This window comes from Salvelinus alpinus, chromosome 1 (assembly GCF_045679555.1).
Source record: "Salvelinus alpinus chromosome 1, SLU_Salpinus.1, whole genome shotgun sequence".
Taxonomy (NCBI): Eukaryota; Metazoa; Chordata; class Actinopteri; order Salmoniformes; family Salmonidae; genus Salvelinus; species Salvelinus alpinus.
The window spans coordinates 34,547,118-34,556,657 of record NC_092086.1 but is presented as its reverse complement, the minus strand read 5'-3'; the positions used below and the strand labels follow the sequence as shown (position 1 = coordinate 34,556,657).

Sequence of the window (9,540 nt, the reverse complement as noted above, 5' to 3'; positions counted from 1 at the left end):
TTTGAAGGCACTATGGTGTTGAACGCTGAGCTGTAGTCAATGCATAGCATTCTCACATAGGTGTAGTCAATAGAGATTGCGTCATCTGTGGATCTGTTTGGGCGGTATGAAAATTGGAGTGGGTCTAGGGTTTCTGGGATAATGGTGTTGATGTGAGCCATGACCAGCCTTTCAAAGCACTTCATGGCTAAAGACGTGAGTGCTACGGGTCGGTAGTTATTTAGGGAGGTTACCTTAGTGTTCTTGGGCACAGGGACTATGGTGGTCTGCTTAAAACATGTTGGTATTACAGAATCGGACAGGGAGAGGTTGAAAATGTCATTGAAGACACTTGCCAATTGGTCAGCGCATGCTCGCAGTACATGTCCTGGTAATCGGTCTGGCCCTACGGCTTTGTGAATGTTGACCTACGTAGACCTTCTTTGGGATCGGTGTCCCTTCCATGGGACGGTTGAGCTAACGTAGGCTAATGCGATTAGCATGAGGTTGTAAGTAACAAGAAAATTTCCCAGGACATAGACATATCTGATATGTGGAGAAAGCTTTAATTCTTGTTAATCTAACTGCACTGTCCAATTTACAGTAGCTATTACAGTGAAATAATACCATGCTATTGTTTGAGGAGAGTGCACACTTTTGAACATGAAAAGTTAACCTCTAACGAGCCTCTACCCCGGGTCCGGGATCACCCCCCATCCCCCCACACACTGATTAGCATAGCTAGCATAGCTTCACAAGTAAATAGTAGCATCTAAATATCATTAAATCACAAGTCCAAGACACCAGATGAAAGATACAGATCTTGTGAATAAAGCCACCATTTCAGATTTTTAAAATGTTTTACAGGGAAGACAAAATATGTAAATCTATTAGCTAAACACGTTAGCAAAATACACCACTTTTCTAACTCCATCAGTTTCTTACTACTTCAGGTGCTATCACCAATTCGGCTAAACTAAGATATTGATAGCCACTAACCAAGAAAAAAACTCTTCAGATGACAGTCTGATAACATATTTATGGTATAGGATAGGTTTTGTTAGAAAAAAGTGCATATTTCAGGTAGAAATCACAGTTTACAATTGCACCGACCATCACAAGACGACTAGAATTACTATAGAGAGCAACGTGTATGACCAATTTACTCTTAATAAAACATTTCATAAGAATAGACAAAGCATAGCAATGGAAAGACCCAGATCTTGTGATTCCAGACAATATTTCAGATTTTCTAAGCGTTTTACAGCGAAAACACAATAAATCGATAAGTTAGCATACCACATGTGAAAACGTTACCAGAGCATCGATTCCAGCCAAAGAGCGCTATAACGTAATCACCGCCAAAATATATTAATTTTTTCACTAACCTTCTCAGAATTCTTCCGATGACACTCCTGTAACATCATTTTACAACATACATATACAGTTTGTTCGAAAAGGTGCATATTTAGCCATACAAAACCGTGGTTACACAATGAAAATACTAGGAAATCAAGCCTCAAAATGTCTGACGTCATCTTTCAGAGTGATCTAGTTTAATCGAAAGCTAATCATATACTTGACTAAAAAATACAGGGTTGACAGGAATCGAAAGACAAATTAGTTCTTAATGCAACCGCTGACTTACATTTTTTAAATTATCCTTACTTTTCAATACAGGGTTCGCCAAGTGACGCGATAACAAACAAAATGGCGAAATATGCGTTTAAAATATTTCGACAGAACAACGATTTATCATATTAAATATTGCTTACTTTGAGCTGTTCTTCCATCAGATTCTTGGGCAATGTATCCTTTCTATGTTGTAATCTTCTTTTGGTCGATAGATGTCCTCTGTCCTTCGAAATATCCACTAACGATCGAACGGGACCCCAAAACGTGTCCAAAGTTTCAGAGTGCACAACAAAGAAATTCCTCAAAATCGCACTAAACGGATATAAATTGCTATAAAACGGTTCAAATTAACTACATTATGATGTTTTTAACAACTATAACGACTAAAAACATGACCGGAGAAATATCACTCTCTAAACAACGATTTGGAAGGAGGCAGGTCTGATGTCCATCTTGCGCACGACGCATGCAGGAAGAGAGCGGTACTTCTACGTTTTCTTGATTTATAGTGGCTGTGATTGTGCAATAGACTCCATTCAAAACGTGATGACGTACAGACACCCAGAGGAAGACGTAGGCAGTGTCGGTTTCTTCATAGCATTCACTGTCGCCTTAAAAACAGACTCCAGATCAGGGGTAAAAATTTCTGAAATCTGACCCCTGTCATGAAAAGTGCTGTAGATATTGTTCTGTACCACTCAGAGACAAAATTCCAACGGCTATAGAAACTAGAAAGTGTTTTCTATCCAATAATAACAATAATATGCATATTGTACGATCAAGAATTTAGCACGAGGCAGTTTAATTTGGAGACCCAAATATGCTAATGCGGAACAGCACCCCCTATAGTTCCAAGGCACAAATTAGGCACATTTGGGCAGTCTTGATACAGCATATTGAACAGAAATACAATGGTTCATTGGATCAGTCTAAACCTTTGCACATACACTGATGCAATCTAGTGGCCAAAATCTAAATTGCACCTAGGCTGGAATAATACATTATGGCCTTTCTCTTGCATTTCAAAGATGATGGTACAAAAAAATACAAAATAACGTTTTTTTTTTTCTTTGTATTGTATTTTACCAGAGCTATTGTGTTACATTCTAATACATTCCTTTCACATTTCCATAAACTTCAAAGTGTTTCCTTTCAAATGGTACCAAGAACATATCCTTGCTTCAGCGCCTGAGCTACAGACAGTTAGATTTGGGTATGTCATTTTAGGTGACAATTTAAAAAATGGGTACGATCCTTAAGAGGTTTTCATTGACATAGAGAGATGGAGGATAGGGATATATAGGGAGACCTAATGAGCAGTAATGAGATATGAAATGTTTATATTTTTTTATGTGGGTATATGTAAGCATGTTTTATAGACTTTGATGACTGTTTTATACATGGAACTGACATGTGTGTTGAAATGAGTGTTAAAAGGCACGCTACTTTGTCCCAAAATGTTGAATAGAATTTCATGGGAAAGCCATCCATTCCTGGTGCTTTTCTCCAAGCGAATGTTTTAACAGTATTTAAAATAATGTTTTTTGTGATGTCGTTTTTTCGTGATAATTTTTTGCCTTCTGATTATATGTTCAGGGTTGTTGAGTCTAAGGCAATAGGTTCCGTCCAACTGTTATTTAATTCTGATTTAAAAACATTTTCGTACAACCTTTTAAAATTGCCATTAATCGCGTTGTTGTTTGTAATTACCAAATTTGGAGTCTTAATTTTTTTAAACTGGTTTAGCATGTATTTGTTTTGTGAGAACTGCATTTTGAAGTAATCTATTTGCTTCTTCACGATTGGCTGGCCCCAGGAGGGATCAGCCAATGAAGTTGGAGGTCCCATCCCGTTGACTACATTAAAATGGTGGAAGCCGTCAATGGCGCAGCCCATGCTAATACGTTATTTTGGTCACAAGAGGCTTCTATCATTCTTTGTGGGGAAGTGCCATTGAGGCTAGCTCCATATTAAAGTAGTCAATTTTCTTCTAATTTTGTATTTGAAAAAAAGTGTAAAGCTAATATTTGTAATTTACCACAACCTGGAGTGCTGGAGTCTTGAATCAAATCCTGTGTGTCATTCATGTATTGTAGCCACTAGATGATATAGTTTAAAGCCATTTACAAACCATACAACCCAATTTGAAGAAGAAGACAATGCTCTGATCATTGGCTGATTGCTCCCAAACCTATAGGAATCCCCACCCAGTTGAGTACATTACAATGGTGGAATCCCTTAATGGCAATGTCCAAGTTGAGATCCCTGTACATCTCTGTGATATAGGGTCAGTTTTCTCTGATCACATGATCTGGGCAGGAATAACTCTGGGCCCAAGTTTGAGTCTATAAAGGTTTTCCTGCTTAGGTCACGTAGTCCGGAAAAACTCATAACCCCACTCATCAAACTGAACTGTGGGGTGATGATTTTCTGAATAACGATATATCTTTCATGAATTAAATAGAAGATTAGACATCAATCTATCAATGAAAATCACATTATTCATCATGAATGAACAAAGCTTGATGTGATTCCTGTCTTCTTTCTACACCTCTCCCCAAATGAATGTGTACATCAGACTGGTGGGAGGAGCTATAAGAGGATGAGCTCATTGTAATGGCTGGAATGGAATAAATGGAACAGAGTCAAATGTGGTTTCCACGTGATCAAATCAAATCAAGCTTTATTTATACAGCACATTTCAGACATGGAATGGAACACAATATGCTTCACAGGGAAAACATTATAAAAAGAATAACAATAAAAACTGAAGGAATAAAAAGCACCCCAAGGAAAAGCAAAGCTTAAAAAGGTGTGTTTTAAAATCTCTTTAAAAAATGTCCACAGTTTCGCCCTCCTTCAGGTTTTCTGGCAGGCTATTCCAGAGGCGGTGGGCATTGTAAGTAAAGGCTGCCTCTCCATGCCTCTTAGTCCTAGGCTTTGGGATAGTTAAAAGGCGAGTGCCAGAAGATCTGAGGGACCAACTGGGTACATAATTTAAAAGCATATCTGTAATGTATTGGGGTGCACAATAGTGGATTGATTTAAAAACCAATAGAAGAATCTTAAAAATGCATGATTAAACTCACAGGCAGCCAGTGCAGAGACCTTAAAACCGATGTTTGATTGATGTGTTTGACACTGTTCCATTTAGATAGATTCCATCCATCCATTACAATGAGCCTGTCCTCCGATAGCTCATCCCTCCAACCTCCTCTGGTGTACATTGTGTTCATGTAGTTGTGTTGACAATATGCTGGTTGTTTAGGCTCTCATGGGCATGTTGTGGTTGAGACTTTCATTGGATGTTACTCTGCTGTACTGATGCTCTCTGTTGACTCTGCTGCCAGTTAGATTCTCGAGGGGTTTTTGTACAGATCCTCCACTCACTCACACCACTGTGTCTGTCGTGCACAGTAATACACAGCAGAGTCCTCTGCTCTCACACCAGACAGCATCAAAGTCATCATGCTGTTGCTAGTATCTTTAGTGGTTTCCATACGTCCTTCAAACTTTTTAGCATGGTAACCTAGGCCTAATCCAGAATAACCCATCCACTCCAGGGATTTTCCTGCTGGTTGTCGTATCCAGTGTGTGTGGTGACTGTCAACAGTGTATCCAGATATCTTACAGGACAGACTGAGAGTTTCTCCAGGATTTTTCTGGACTGGACTGGAGGGAATGGACTCCAGACTCTGACCACTGCAACCTGATGGAGAGAGAGAAATAAACAAGAATAATGTGTGAGAGAATAGGAAAGAATCAGAACATTTAAGAAAAGCAGAAGAGAGTTTCCCAGAAACTTTTTCCATGTTCAGTCATGCCGCTAAGAACCATTGACAAGGAGTAAAACCAAGCAGAGCTCACGGGGCAGACAGAGAGAGAGAGAGCAGCAGAATGGAGAGTTTTCTCATCATCCTGAGGGTGATGAGAAGGTCTTATTATGGACAGAGCAGGTCTTATTATGGACAGAGCACTCCATCTAAAGTGGACTGTCACGTTTCAAACAATTAATATGCTTTAAGACATGCAGATATACAGAAAGGACAAAAATGGAGATGTTTTCAGCTACAATTGTGGTCTGTAGCACCACCAAGGACCATGCTGAACAAGGAGAACTTTACCTCGTAAGAATCTGACTTTCTGGGCCTGAGATATTGAAACTTTTAAGTTATTTTAAAGAGGTAAAATGTACAAGTACCCAAATCGTCACAGATTCTGACCAAATTGACTGAACATATCAATATAAACGAACTATTTAAATACTTAGTATGGAATAAACATATTTACAGTTACTTTTGTCTTATTTATTATGCTTTAAGTCACAGAAACAGCATATTTTCCATCATTTTGGTCAAACTGTATGAGAAGTAACTATTAATGCATCCATTCCATAATCTAAGGGTTTATGTTTGATAATCCATTCTGTTCCACACTGGCCCTGCTCTCCTTTTCTCAGTGGTGTCTGTTTCTCTCACACACATCATCCCCCTTTCTTCCCCTCTGTGACCCTCACAGCTGTGTGGCACCACGCTTGGTGAACTCCAGTCTGTCACCTGGGTGTTTCAGGGTCCCAGTTTAGCATCTCTGATGATTCAGATAGACAGTTAAAGCAGTTAAGTATCTCAGGGACTGCAGGGACTGTTCCTATACACTTTCATGATCTAATTCTCACTACCTTGTTTCAGCTGAGGAGAAACTGTCTTTTCCATAAGCCATCTGGTGTCTGGTAACCATACAATGTTTCAACCACGTGAACACTATTTGCATTTGGTTTGAATAAATGGTCAGATGGTTCAAATAATGAGACAATTGAATCACTACTTCATTTATATTACAAGCCGTTGTCAACAGTTGTATTAATTTTATAATTTTATATTTTCAGTCATTCACTGCTACTCATCACACACAATGTTGACAGACCATATTCATGGTTTTTGTTTGTAATACATATAACACACTTTTCAAGAATTGCATTGAACAATGAGCCCTTCACTGAAATAACAAATGTCCATATTTATTGATTTTTATTTCACCTTTATTTAACCAGGTAGGCCAGTTGAGAACAAGTTCTCATTTACAACTGCGACCTGCCAAGATAAAGCAAAGCAGTGCGACAAAACAACATGTGGTTTCTCATATCTGTCCTGGGCACCTCCCCCTAAATACATTACATGCCTTGATTGTAATTATTTATAGGGGAGAGTGTTAAAAATGTGTTTTCATCAGGTGTGTCTATCAAAATGAGTGTTGGGTGCAGTAGTTCAAAGCTACCCAAGCATGACTTCTACCCAGGATGCACCTGCACTCTGATAAAGACATTTCCCTGATATAGCATCTTAATTAACCCTAAAATGGGCCGATGTATCACTGTGAAAGAGCAGTAACACATTTAAAAAAACAACACACAACAGTGATGTATTGCAGATGTGGGAGAAAATATCAAATTATGATTTAAAAAAGTAATTGAGTGACGTTTAGCCATGTATTGGTTTAGTGACAGTTGCTGATCATTTAAACAACGAGAATACATTTCAGGGCACAATACCTCAGGATGTGAATTGTTCATTATTATTATTATTTTGTTATTTCGTTTTATGTGATGTTTAAAAAAAATACATTTGTAATATATTTTCTGCCTTTATTGAACAGATAGAGGAAGACAGAGATGAAAGATTGTGTCAAAGGGCAGTAGGCCGGATTTAAAAAGTTTTCCTAAAAGGAATGAGACAACATCCAGTATATTACAGGGACCACTTGTATGAATGTGTTTATGATATTGTTTTGGGAAGTATAAAATGTAATATAAATAATTTCATGACTCTTCTTAATACATGAAACATAATTTTGGTATGAGAGACGTAAAAAGAATACTTTACTGTTTAAACAAAAATGTTTGTTGATTGACAGTGATCGATGATGTCTGACTTGTCTTGGAATTGATTGTCTTGAAACCTCTTTTATAGGCATGTTACATGCTACCCCCCAACCATGGTTACTGTCAAGTTGTCTAGGTGTTATAATTATTTCAGCTCTGCCCAAACTTGAAAACGGCTTGCTCAACACGTGAAGGATGCAAAGGGACAACTCAATTCATTTTTAGTGTTTTATTATGGTTTTGATGCCATTTGTTGAATATGTTGAAACAGTTGATTTGTTGAATAGAGTAGTTCAATGACAGAGGAATAAGGAATAGGAATAGGTTGATAACCTTAAACAGAGAATAAACATGCATTATTTTACACAATAAACAATGCATGACACAGCAACAAAGCATAGCTTTGAATAAAGTAAACGTTGAAACAAGTTAATCTTGCACTTCGAAGAAATTACTTCTGCAGTCAGAAAATATCCACAAAAAAAAGATTTCACCACTCCTACCAGAGTTAAACATGTAAATTGTGCTAAGCACTGGATGCACATAATAAATTATTCCAAACATTACATACCAGTTGCATCTTTAGGGTTGAACAATGAGCTGTTTGTATGTTGAGGACCCAAGCAAAGCTAAGCCCAAACATTTTATACCCATGCTAATCTGCCAGGTGCGCATGTAAAAGTAGTCCCTCCAGAAATCCTGGCTCAATTTTTTAGTTCCACCCGTGTTTTTGGAATATCTGCCCTCTTGAGAACTGGAGTTCTTTAAAGGAAGAGCTGCCATTGTGCTCATGTTTTGAGTGTTCTGTTTTTTGACGCGACAGTTGCCATGCAAGTTCTGTCTCCCAAGTCTGTGTACTTTTATGATGTTTCCTACCACGGGTTAATTGTCTTCCATCCTGAAAAGATGACGGGTAAACTACACCTCCTCCTGGTCTTGCTGGGCATCTGCAGTATGTACTCAATAATCTAGCATCTTATTGGAACAAAGTATTTTACGTATAGAGATAATTATAACATCCATTGAGTTAACATATTAGTGACCTATTGTCTTCATTCTCTTTTCTCTATTAGGGGTATATGGTCAGAGTCTGGAGGACATTCCCTACAGTCCAGTCCTGAAAAAGTCTGGAGAACCTCTCAGCCTCTCCTGTAAAGGATCTGGCTTTCCATTTAGTAGCTACCATATGGGCTGGATAAGACAACCAGCATGAAATGCTCTAGAATGGATTGGCGCAATATGGAAAAAGAGTTGAAGGACGGGTAGAAGTCACTAGAGACAATTCTAACAGTATGGTGTTTCTGAAGGTGCCTGGTCTGAGAGCAGAGGACTCTGCTGTGTATTACTGGGCAAGAGACACAGTGGTGTGAGGGAGTGGAGGATATGTACAAAAAACCTCAGAGAATCTAACTGGCAGCAGAGTCAACAGAGGGCAGTAGAGCATCAGTACAGCAGAATCAACAGAGGGCAGTAGAGCATCAGTACAGCAGAGTCAACAGAGGGTAGTAGAGCATCGGTACAACAGAGTCAACAGAGGGCAGTAGAGCATCAGTACAACAGAGTCAACAGAGGGCAGTAGAGCGTCAGTACAGCACAGTCAACAGAGGGTAGTAGAGCATCAGTACAGCAGAGTCAACAGAGGGCAGTAGAGCATCGGTACAACAGAGTCAACAGAGGGCAGTAGAGCATCAGTACAACAGAGTCAACAGAGGGCAGTAGAGCGTCAGTACAGCAGAGTCAACAGAGGGCAGTAGAGCATCAGTACAGCAGAGTCAACAGAGGGCAGTAGAGCATCAGTACAGCACAGTCAACAGAGGGTAGTAGAGCATCGGTACAACAGAGTCAACAGAGGGCAGTAGAGCATCAGTACAACAGAGTCAACAGAGGGCAGTAGAGCGTCAGTACAGCAGAGTCAACAGAGGGCCGTAGACGTCAGTACAACAGAGTCAACAGAGGTCAGTAAAGTATCAGTACAGCAGACCACAAACTGAACACATTCCCCTGAGAACCAAAGCAACCAGTAAACCATTAATTGAACAACTATTAAC

General features: G+C 39.0%; 1 long non-coding RNA gene across 1 annotated transcript; it reads right to left on the bottom strand.

Moving 5' to 3' along the window:
- Positions 1-4,266: 4,266 nt before the first annotated feature.
- On the bottom strand, positions 4,267-8,588 carry LOC139574171 (uncharacterized). The gene is made up of 2 exons (XR_011674736.1): positions 8,064-8,588; positions 4,267-5,323 (listed from the first exon to the last, which is right to left on the bottom strand). It is a non-coding gene; the product is annotated as an uncharacterized lncRNA (long non-coding RNA).
- Between the last annotated feature and the right edge of the window lie 952 nt (positions 8,589-9,540).